This window comes from Lepidochelys kempii, chromosome 2 (genome assembly GCF_965140285.1).
Source record: "Lepidochelys kempii isolate rLepKem1 chromosome 2, rLepKem1.hap1, whole genome shotgun sequence".
NCBI lineage: Eukaryota > Metazoa > Chordata > Testudines > Cheloniidae > Lepidochelys > Lepidochelys kempii.
Window position 1 is genome coordinate 132,950,291 of NC_136381.1, and position 12,401 is coordinate 132,962,691.

Below are 12,401 nucleotides of genomic sequence, written 5' to 3' on the forward strand. Positions count from 1 at the left end.
ACAGTTGACTGGTGTCAGTTCAGAGAGCTGGACTGGACCAGACTGTGACAATATTATAAACATATATAACAACGTCAATAATTTCTTCCCCAACCAAGTGACTAAAAAGCATGTCCTATTCCTCTAAGCAAAGCTATATACAAGTTAATAATGATAAATAACTCCTATTTGTAAGCTTGGAGATGAACTATCAAAATTAGAAAAATTCTCAGGGGCTATAGCAAATTTTGGAACTTCATAATGTGTATTGTATGTATTTTTATTACAAACATACCAGAAAAAAAGGGATCCTGGGATGAGAAATTGCAGGTGGATCATTTTCTTGTAGGAAGCTTGAGGTGTTAAAAAGAACTGAGCATATAATAGAAAGCTGGCTTGAACCTTAACTAAGAAACAGCTACTGCTCTTCAATAAGAACTTCTCTTTCTTCTACTGTATGCTTTTGTATAAAGAACCAATATTTTGACTCAAAGAAAATCAAAATCTTCTTAAATACACTTTAATCAAACTATATCAGTCTAGGCAAGGCAGTACCATTTCTCTCCATATTATTTCATTAGAGGTGAACAAAATGACTCCTGTGAGAACAATTCGTTCTCCCAAACGAATATTCATATTTGCATTCTCTCCACCATCAAGATTTTTGTATTATGTATTGAATATCTGCTGACCTTTAATACTCATTATTATTATTGTTATCTACAGGCAAATATCTTAGACTTAGGAAGTGATTCTTATGACTTCTTTAGGGTTTAATGGAAGAAGATGAATTATTATCCCCTTACATTGTTAAGGGCAAGCATAGGAGGGAGGAGTGGGAGGAACAGCTTACTATTTCAAGAATATGTTGACAGTTTGATGAGATTTGGCCAAATCATTCAGAAGAGCTGCTGAGAATACTGTCATTAGCTGGTAATAAATTAACTGGAAGTGCCAAATAAAATGTGGGCCAAGTGTGCAATAATACTGTAGTCAGTACCTAAAGTTACACTTTTATTGATTTTTAGTAATGATCATTTGTTGTAGCTTTTGCGTGACTGTCAGCACAGGGCTGAGCATGTTATCTAGGCTAACCTTTTGCATAAGAATAACAATGAACTGAGAACTCTCTGTCATCTTTAATCAGCATTTAATGTTTCTCTTCTGCATAGGAAGGCAGTAAAGCAAAACATGATGCAATTCAAGAAACACTTCAGCTTTGAAAGGACTCTGTTTTAAAGATGAATTCAAAAGCATTTCACTGCCGGCGCGTGGTGGGATGCTGTGTTTCTTCTGTCTGTATAATGTATCTAATTTAATCTGTAATTTACAGGGATGACATCAAATTTTGCAGAAGAAACAAAAAATCCCACTTGCACAACACTGAAAGCAAGACTAAAGTGATGACTTGATATTTTACTGAAGTGCCTGTTGTGTTCTTCATTCAACACTTTGTTAATACTATTAAATCACCTAGGCCTGGTTCCACAAAGGTATTTAAGTGCCTAACCCCTATTTTTAGGCACCCCTGCAATCCACAAAACTGCCACACAGCTGCTGCCTAATCCTGTAGGTGCCTGAACTCAGTGCCTAAGTTTTGGCAGTAAAGTTCCCTACATGCCTATGTTGCTGCCTCTGAGCATGCACAGTGTTATCTCCCTGTAGGTGTTGGGCTGCTTATCTCCTGCCTAAGCCCTACTATGATCCACAAATTTGGGGAAGATATGGGACCTGGGCCAGTAGGTGTGATCAGAGGCTAACTCCATATGAAATGAGACAGCAGGGGTGGGGGAAGGGGAAGAAAGAGGACTATTGGCCATTGGTTAGGGTACTCACATGAAATGTGGGAGACCTCTGGTTTAAGTTCCCCCTCTGCCTAATGAAAAGGACTGTCAACACAGAGTGTTCGGATGACTGCTCTAACCACTGGACTATCGAGTGATTCTTGCTCTTTTCTCTGCCCCAATTAATATTTAATTTTTCCAGTTTGATTAAATAACTGAACAACTTCAGTAGGAGAGATTGCAGGAGCTGCACTTCAGAATATCTGCTAGAGCGGTGGTTAGAGCACTCATGGGAGAACTACACTGATCCCTATTCAAATCTCTTCTCATCAGGTTGAGGAGGACTGGAACTAGGTTTTTCCCACATCCCAGGTGAGTACCTGAACCACTGGGCTAAAGGTCCATCGTCTGGCAGTTTTGTGTGGAGTTAGGCAGCCTCTGAGCATACCTACCAGCTCATGCCCTTCACATGAGTTATACAGGTGAATGACTATCTTCCCCCAGTTTGTGGATTGCAAGTACAGGTAGGTGCCTTCCTGTAGTCTAGACGTAGTGCTATCTCCATGACAAGGGTAGTGCTTAGCTCTTATCAGCATCTCCCATTGGCTAGCTTAGGCGATCCCCGTCTAGAATGTTGTCTTTTGTGGATCCCCTTCTAAGGTCCCTATATTTTCCCATTCACTGTATAGGGAGTCTAGGTTCCTAACTCAGGTGTTGTGGATCTCAGTGTTGTTCCTATGATTTTCTAGGCACTTAAAAGTTAGGCGTTGTGACACTGAGCTTCGCAAGGCCTAAATCCCTTGTGGATCTGACAGAGTTGCCAACCCTCGCAGATTGGCCAGGAGTCTCCCATAATCGGGCTCAATCTCCAGGAGGCTACTGAAGCCACTCTGGGAGATTTCAGGCCGCCTAAAAGTCCGTCAGCACAGCAGGACTAAGAAAGGCTGCCTACCTACCCTGAACCCCCGTGGTTCCCAGAAGCGACCAGCATGTCTGGCTCCTAGGCACAGGACCATCCAGGGGGTCTTTGCACGCTGCTCTGTAGCTCTCATTGGCTGAGAACCGCTGCCAATGGGAGCTGCAAGGGCAGTGCCTGCAGGCAGGGGCAGTGCGTGGAGCCAGCTGGCTACCCATGAGTCTCGGAGCCGGACATGCCGGCCACTTCCCAGGAATCTCCTGAGGTAAGTGCCACCCAGCCAGATCCTGCATCCTGCAATCCCTCCTGCATGAATCCCAACATCCTGTCCCAGCCCTGATCCCACCCACACACCCAAACTCCCTCCCAGAGCCTGCACCCCACACCCCCTCATTCACTCCAACCCTCTGCCCCAGCCTCGAGCACCCTCTCACACCCTTAGTCCCTCCCAAAGCCCACACTCTGAACCCCCACCTGCACCCCAGCCCCTTGCCCTAGGCTCAGCCCACTCCCACACTCCGAACCCCTCGGCCCCACCCCCCAGCCCAGAGCCTGCACCCCCTCCTGAACCTCAACCCCTCTGCTCCAGCCTGGTGAAAGTGAGTAAGGGTGGGGGGAGAGTGAGTGACAGAGGGAGTGGGGATGAAGTGAGTGGGGGCGGGGCCTCTGGGGAGGGGCAGGGCAGGGGATGGGATAGGGCACGGGTGTTTGGGTTTGTGTGATTAGACAGTTGGCAACCCTAGGATCTGAGCCTTAGGATCCCGCAAAGACTAATAGACATGCTTCACTTGAAGGCTGCTCTAATTAAGGCCAGGAGTCAGGGCATTGCAGATCCATTATGAGAAGCAGAGAGCCATAAGCAGCTCCTTGACAGCACCCCTCTGCTTAACACTGTGCTATGTTTAGCAGAAACTCAGTGAAAGAGAGAATCTGGGTCTGGATCTTCAAAGCCATACAAAGGATTGGTTTGAGGGCTGATTTGGTCAGTTGTTGTTTTCTATGAACTGGTCTGCCCTTCCCTATTTACTTGTAGCTTGTTTTGAATTCTCTCTGGATTGCTTGTATCTACCATATCCAGTCCTCCCTATTAGTTTTCCTGTAGATTATTCACCAGCCCAACTTTTTTTTAAAAAATGCAAGAGCAGACTTTGAACTCCTATCACATTCACAGTTTCAGGATTTTTTTATTATTATTTTTATTTCCATGTGTCTATTTTTGCAAGGTAACTATAGCTTTAAGCATTGATCATGTTCATGCAACATGTAGTAGAAATGTGACTGCTGTTCCCAGATTAAATCCTTGATTTAAGGTTTTTGTATCTCAGCCATTGGAATGCAATTTGGAGGAAACCAGGCACATGTGAACTTATTTTAAGAAGAATGGTTTATATTGGCTAAGAATAAGATGCTATTGGTTTCTTTTTTTTAATTAGTTATAGAGCCATAAAATACATTTTCTTCAGATGATTTTTCTATTTGCAACCGCTAGCAACCAAAAAATAACCATCACATTTTGATTTGATGGGAAATGTAGCCCTTTCTGTTGTTATGAAAATAAAATAAAATAAAATAAAGCTGCTGGCTGAACATATGCTGTAGCTGGTTTTCCTTAAAATATATGCTCTGACATATATCTTCTGATATATCTTCTGATATACTCCCACATTGCACTGAAGGTTCAAGGAGGAAGCATTGTAATATGAATTTAATTTCATTAGAGTGGAATTAAATTGCATTCTAGTCCCCTGAATGTTTGGGGAAAATTCAGACCCTGAGTTTCTGGTCCTAACTGTGTCCACTTATTAGTCTTAAAATGTAATACTAACTTAATCCAGTGAATTCAAAGTCTTTTTGACAGCATGGAAGCCAGGACAAAATTGTCTACAGTATTTTTCATGTGGCCCAACATAAATGTTCAACCTTTTGGTATTTGCAATAAATGTGGTTGTTTGCACTGATACTGCATTTTTCTTCTAATTATGTGAAGTGCTTTACAAACAAATTAAGAAATGTAATCATAGGTGCAGATATACTATATATCATATGGATGGTCATTAAAGTGGAAGAACATTCATAATGGGCCAAATTCAGCAGTCTTTGTTATTCATATTTTTTATTCAGACCTTACAAAGGCATACTTTTATTGAAGTTGAAGGGATTTTGTCTGAATAAGTACTGAGAAAAAATCTGGACCATGGCCCAATGTGATCTTGAAAAGTATAGCAGTGTGGGCATAATTATTTCAGTTTCTAATTAATTTTCTTTTCCTTGGCCTAAACCCTTGGAAGAGGACATCCTTCCAAAGCAGAAAGAAGATTAGATGCTCAACTCTCATGATTATTTTTAACAATGACAGCTGGGCTTGTTATTTGGAGGCTACTTTGGATTTAAATTAAGCTAAGATTTTCAAAAGTAACAAGTGATTTTTAGGTGCCCAACTTAAGATACATTTAAGCAGCCTGACTTTTCAGAGGGCAGATGGCTCAGCATTTTCCAAAAATCAGGCCTCTAAGATGGGCATACAATATTTGCACCAAAAATCAGTTTTGAAAATCTTGACCTTACAAGCCAAATCCTGTAAGTTAAACCCTGAATTAATTTTTCTTTTTGCCTATAAAACAGTGATATCACTGGAGATGTTACTGTATGTAATATTTATACATAAGAGTTTCTTGGATTAGTTCAGTGTCTACAGCTACAAAGGAACTGTTCTTTCTCAATGTGCAGTTATCATTTAAAAGGAGCAGCGTAAACAGTTTACAATTAACCAGTCCTTTCTAGTAAATGTAATGGATTAATTAAAAATCAATACACTTGTTTCCAGCCACATTTTAATAGGGGAAAGTTTATTCTGAAGAGAAAAGACAGTTTAACACAGATGCATATCAGTCCTGTGAAAATAAGATTATTACTTTGTGTTACAGGACTCAATTTTCACATATACCCAGCTAAATTAGCCACTCTAATCCTAAATCTGGCTGCCCAAATGCACATTTGGATGTTCAAATATAGATATAGGGCCTAATTTTAGGTACTTAACTTTGAAAATTGTGCTCTTGAAGGTCAAATACTGTAAAGAAGCATGTCCAATCAACGAGAGTCCCCAGAAAAATGTTTGGGAAGCGCACAAGGCACATAAAGTTGGTTCGCTATTTTTTAAATCTTCATTATGATTTCTCAAATGCATTGGTTGCTATTCCAATTTGTACATTAACTGTTTTGAAATAGTTAGCAATACCATGATAAATATTTTCAGTGAGTTGCAAGCGGAAAATGTATATATTTATATATATTCTTCTTTTTTTTAACATTTGTACTACTGCCCAAGACAAAGGCAAAGTATATCTATCACATCTGCGTATCTGATATCTATAATGAACCCATCAAAGTAATATCTAAACACTAACAAAAATTACACAAGCAGTATGAAAGACTATTCTCCTTCCATTCTTTGTACATTCCACTGTCCTGGTCTAGGTTTTTCATTGCTTGTTTGTTCCTCTTCTCTTCTCATTATTCAGTATATAACTTATATGCTGTGCATAGGGCCAGGCATGCTTTTGTTCATTGCTGTAGGGGTCAGTTCACAGTGATATGACAAGCTGGTTTTTTTTCTTCTCGATTCTGCTATCTTGTGTTTCAGCATCTAAATTTTCATTTAAAAAAAGAATGGATGGTGAGAATCACCCCTCTGCACTGGCCCTTGTATACCACTGTGGCAACTTACAGGGTCTGTAAAATCCCCTCAACTGGCCATGAAGTATTCCCTCAGCACAAGTGCTAAATAGGGTGGACACACACTGCCCTATTTGGGCCCCCTCACAAGCCCCAGCGCAAAAGGCATGTCAGGGCAGGAGGGAAGCCCCCATAGTACATGCCCATTTGACCTTTCTCGGCAACTCCAGGTTGCAGAATTGCAGAGCTGTACTTTAGCAGTCCAGAGCAACCTTCATTTTGGCTGCTTCATTTTGACTCCAGTTAAAACAGAAATATAAATATCATATCAATATGGTATTGGCTTTCTGTTATAGAAGGCCTGGTTTTAGGAAGTGCTGCAAAGCTGCCACAGATCCCACTGACTTCAGATGTGGTCAGTGCTTCTGGAAGTTAGACCCAGAAATTACATGTTTTATCATGCTATCACTAATGCATAGCCATGCATTTATTAATTGTTTAGAGTCATACCCTTGACATATTTTATAGAAATAAAAGAATTTCAACAATTGTGTAGCAACGGAGATGTAATAACTAAAACTCTAGAAGACTGTTAACACTGCTCAGGGGCAAAATATAGTTCCCTCAGATAAGACAGGAAAAAGCAACAGACAAGAGAGGGTAACATCCCTTTACATTTAAAAAAATGTAAAAAGCAGCACAAATGAGGTATTATTTATCTAGAATACACATAGAGAATTAAACAACCTAAAAGACCTGTAAAGCAAAATTATTATAGAATATAGACAGGACTTGGAAACAGCTGGAATGTGCCTGTATGCTGTATATCTCTCTGAAGTTCCTGTCTTGTTCTCCAGAATCTTACTTTTCAATTAAAAAAAAAAAAAGTCTAGTTGTCATGGTTGCAAAGAGAAACTCAAAAACCATGAACAGGGTGTAACCAATGCAGGGATGTCTGCAGTGAGCATGCACCAATAACTTTGAGAGCTATTAACTGCCCACTCCCTAACAGTGTGATATTAATTCAGACACTAGGGATTATAATTTAAATGTCTACACTGTTAACTATTCCAGACCTCATAAGTAAGGAGAGGGAGAGTCACAAAACTACATGATTTACTGTGAGTGACTGTCATAAATATAAAGGGAAGGGTAAACCCCTTTGAAATCCCCCCTGGCCAGGGGAAAGCTCCTCTCACCTGTAAAGGGTTAAGAAGCTAAAGGTAACCTCGCTGGCACCTGACCAAAATGACCAAGGAGGAAACAAGATACTTTCAAAAGCTGGGAGGAGGGAGAGAAACAAAGGGTCTGTGTCTGTCTGGATGCTGCTCTTGCCAGGGACAGAACAGGAATGGAGTCTTAGAACTTGTAGTAAGTAATCTAGCTAGGTATGTGTTAGATTATGATTTCTTTAAATGGCTGAGAAAAGAATTGTGCTGAATAGAATAACTATTTCTGTCTGTGTATCTTTTTTGTAACTTAAGGTTTTGCCTAGAGGGGTTCTCTATGTTTTTGAATCTAATTACCCTGTAAGGTATCTACCATCCTGATTTTACAGGGGGGGATTTCTTTATTTCTATTTACTTCTATTTTTTATTAAAAGTCTTCTTGTAAAACACTGAATGCTTTTTCATTGTTCTCAGATCCAAGGGTTTGGGTCTGTGGTCACCTATGCAAATTGGTGAGGCTTTTTATCCAACATTTCCCAGGAAAGGGGGGGTGCAAGTGTTGGGAGGATTGTTCATTGTTCTTAAGATCCAAGGGTCTGGGTCTGTAGTCACCTAGGCAAATTGGTGAGGCTTTTTACCAAACCTTGTCCAGGAAGTGGGGTGCAAGGTTTTGGGAAGTATTTTGGGGGGAAGGACGCGTCCAAACAGCTCTTCCCCAGTAACCAGTATTATTTTTTTGGTGGTAGCGGCCAGTCCAAGGATAACGGGTGTAATATTTTGTACCTTGGCGAAGTTTTGACCTAAGCTGGTAAAGATAAGCTTAGGAGGTTTTTCATGCAGGTCCCCACATCTGTACCCTAGAGTTCAGAGTGGGGGAGGAACCTTGACAGTGACATTACATTTTAGTGATCCCAGGGGGGCGGTGTTTGAGAGATACCACCACTTAGTCTTTTCCCACTATATAGAAGGAGACATGCTGAAGAATCTCATTCAAACCAAGCTCAAGGAGACTAGTAGAGTTCCGAGACCATGCACCACCATATTTTGAACATCTGCTCAACCTACTGTGAGCAGCCTCATATTCTGGCAACACACATGGGTGGTGCTTATGTTGTGGGCAGAGATGGGATGAGCAGCACTGCCTTTTTATTTTCCCTAGTCTCACCCTTGAATGTCTGAACAGAACAAAAAGGCTTTGAATGAACATTCAGCTGAAGAAGCAGCAATTCTCCATAGTTGTCCCCAACCCATTTCACTTACTACTACGTAAACAAAATAGAAAAGAAGAGGGTATAAACTCACTCTTTGCTGACTATTACAGACTTCTATAATAAACAGCAGGAACCCCACTGAAATCATCACCAAAGTGCACAGCTTCCTGTCAAAAAGCAATTAGTCTCATTAAACAATGGCAATGGCTTTCATAGATCCACTTTAAACAGAGAACTTGTTATATTAAATCCCTTAGGATTAGAAACAAATACCAACCCAGCCCTCCCACCCCTCAGCCCAAAGAAGTTTGATATAGACGTCTATAAAAACCTTTCTGAAATAATTATATAATGCCCCAAAGGGAACACACACAATTCTTAGCCACAGGAAAATTTACCCTGTCTGATAAACAGCAGCCATCTAAATTAGAAATAACTAACATTGATCAACAAATTTAAACCAAGCCCTTTGTTGACGTCTGAATTTTGGGGCCTATCTACAACAAGATGAATTACTGATCAGTGTATCTAATGTTAAAAATCATGAACTACCAGACAGTCCTCTATAATAGATATTTTTACTGAAACATGTAAACAGATTTCCCAACACTGAGCCCAAAATAAACCTCAGAAATCTAACTAATATTTTTCGTTTTCACAATCCTCTGTAGTTCCTTGTTCTGCCCATGAACAGAAGTAGAAGTGATGAAAAACTGTAATAAAGGTTCACCCACCATTTCTAACCCAACCAAAAACATGAAGTACAAAAATGTTTCCCCTCACAAGGAACCCTGATCTTGTGAGATTTCTAGCCCAGTTTTGTAGACCCAAGAGGATGGGTTAGCGTGGGTGCATTAGACTTTGAATACAAATATGATATTTTGGGTACTTATTTTAATCCAGATTCTAGAGGTGTACTCATCAATAATTATTGCATATCTCTGTGGTAGCTTTAAATAATAGGTTGGAAAGGCAAGAAGTTTCAAATATTTTAGCATGCCCTATATAATTAACATTAATATAATTCATATTTTGTGGTTTTTATCATGCAAAGACAGAGACTTAATAATTGATCAGATGATGCAGTTGTGCCTCCATAACAGAATTCAGAAATTTTCTGAAGTTTCCTTGAAGAAAAATTTTGGGGGAGAAAATAAGCAAAGCTGCTGTGGGCAAGAATGATGGGGCAACAGAGCGATCATGAGTAACAAGAAATATACAGGTGAAAGTTTGTGGGAGATTACACTATTCTCTGCTGTCAGGCATCAGTTACACTATGAATGAGAAACAAGCTAAATCAGAATATCATCACAGATTGCTTGTACCCAGGCAGGTCCCCAGACAATCTGATGTAAAAAATAATAATGTGATAACCAGGGACCATAACATGAGACATTATCTCATGTGATCAGACAGGGAAAAAGAGAGGTTACTTTCCTTTTTCTATGTGGCAGGTAACTTGATTAAAATGACTGGCATTTCCTCCTCTTCTTATCGCTTTCAAGATGAACTGCCTCTGCAAATTGCAGCGCATCATAAATCAGCTAGCATAAATCATGTGAGAGGAGATTTCCTGCTAACCTTCCAGTCTTCAAAGTTATATTTCAGTAATTACTGAAACAGCAGCGATATCAACGTTTTATTGGAAAAAAGCAAAGCACTGTGTATCACATGTGGTGAATACGCAAAGTAGATATGACTTTGGGGCACAGTTTTTTCTTCACTGTTTCTCCCTTGGTCCCAGACTAGCCTACCACCAGCAGCGTATTGGGGTGGTTTCTAACCCTCCCAGCCTATTCTCTGCCCTCTTGCTTTGGGTAGCCCCTTACTCCTCTGCAAATGTGTGTGGCCAAAGTTAGAAACTAGCCCTTTATAAGAATTGCAAGAGGTAAGATTCGAATCCTTACATTCAAACTACTTCTGTCATTTTGGTTCTGGGTTAGATATAGAATAGGAAGGAGGCCTGGTTTTTAATGGGATAGATTCTGATACTATTGCTCATGCTGAGTGATACATTACACCATTGTATTGCCCTGTGAAAAGTCAGTGGTACTATTCATGGTATAAGGTACTATTCCAGGTGAGGAAGGGTATCACGGTCTGGGGCTGTATCTGCTTTAGATGAAACCCAAGGGTATAGAAATCAGTGAGGAACAGCTATTAAACTTTTGGCATTGTTGAACTTGAATCCGAGCCATGACCTAGACCCGAGTCAGCCTTAAACCCCCATTTTTTTCTATATCCAATCTGGACCTTTCTCTGAATTCCACCTGTTGTTTAGAGAGCATCTGAAACCTTATGAGAGACTTTGAAAAGTTTTCTACTTAGAAATGGTGTTGCTTACAGATTGTATTGTCTCTGTTATAATTAGCAGACAGCAGGAACAGATGAGCATAATAAAATGTTCCTTCTTTTATGCCCATGCACTTTGTAATAAATATGAAAGATGAGAAATGTCATTGTACAAGCAGCTGTTTCAAAACAAAATGGTCTCTAAAGGAAAATGTAAGAAGGTGCCGATAACTCTTTATGGAAGCAGATATTAATGTTGATACCATTCCTCTCTATTGGAAGTTTAATGGTCCAGAAACCTTACATAGGTCATCTGGATTGAGGTGAATTCAATCCATAAAATATATATGTTCAGGGATGGAAGGAAATCACTCACTAATGCCAAGGTCATCATGATCTGGTTTTGTAAAATATTGTCCATTTTTAAATGTTTCACACTTTTCCTGTGTTCCTGGCTCAGCTGTGGCTCCCAAAAAGAAACAATCATGTCATTTTCTACTTTAATAAAACTTTGCCTTGCTCCTAGGATTGTAAGGGGGATAAAAAATAAGAACATATACATCCCAGCATTAACATAGAAAAAAAAAGTTGTTACAAAGAGAACTGTGTTTCTCGTATGCAGACATAACTGTTTTATAGCCACCTTATAACTGCCCCCTCCCATTTAGGATAAATATGAAGAAGTTATTGTATTCCAGTGGCTGAAACAATTAAGTGGCCTCAACGCCAAACATAGGCCCATGTCTCTAGCCAAATACAGCCATGTCCATGACCATTCAGGAATCTGAACTATATGGGTAGGCACCCACTAGACATTGTTTGGGTAATGGTGCACAGGGGTAAGTGAGAAGCAGGAAGAAAGCCAAGCAGATACATCCTGGGAGCATGGTAAGTGACCCTGGGATAAGCATAGAGAGAGGCTATGGGCTGGGGTGCTGGCTGAAAGCAGCTCTGACCTTTTAAGCAAGGAAACTGTTTGATTTCTCCTGTGCTCAGGGAAATAGGACTTTGTGCATTCCTTGTGAATACACAAAAGTGCATCAGAGAAATACCTCTCACCCATTTCTCTTAACTGAACAATCTACATGACCTTGATTTTTTGGCTAGCTGCTCAGGTCAAAAGGGGCAACACTATTCAACCAATGATATGGAACATCCAAGAAAGGTGACTACATATCCACTTATGCTATATCAGGCAATCTGGTTATAGACAATAAACTGAAAAATCCAATGTAATGTCTTCTAACCAGTATTCCCATGGCATATATCGCATCCCACTCTGCACTTCATGAATACACAAATGTTGATGAAAGTACACAGCTGGAAATGATAAGCAGTGTACTAGTTTTACTGTAACCAGCATCTCACAAAATGT

General features: G+C 40.1%; 1 long non-coding RNA gene across 1 annotated transcript in view; it reads left to right on the forward strand.

Annotated features, from left to right (window-relative positions):
* The first annotated feature begins 2,045 nt into the window (after window positions 1-2,045).
* The window catches only part of LOC140907094 (uncharacterized), a 368,026-nt gene continuing 357,670 nt past the window's right edge, over window positions 2,046-12,401 (forward strand). The window contains exon 1 of the long non-coding RNA XR_013635268.1: window positions 2,046-2,135. This is a non-coding gene — a long non-coding RNA (uncharacterized LOC140907094). The remainder of the gene's footprint in view (window positions 2,136-12,401) is intronic.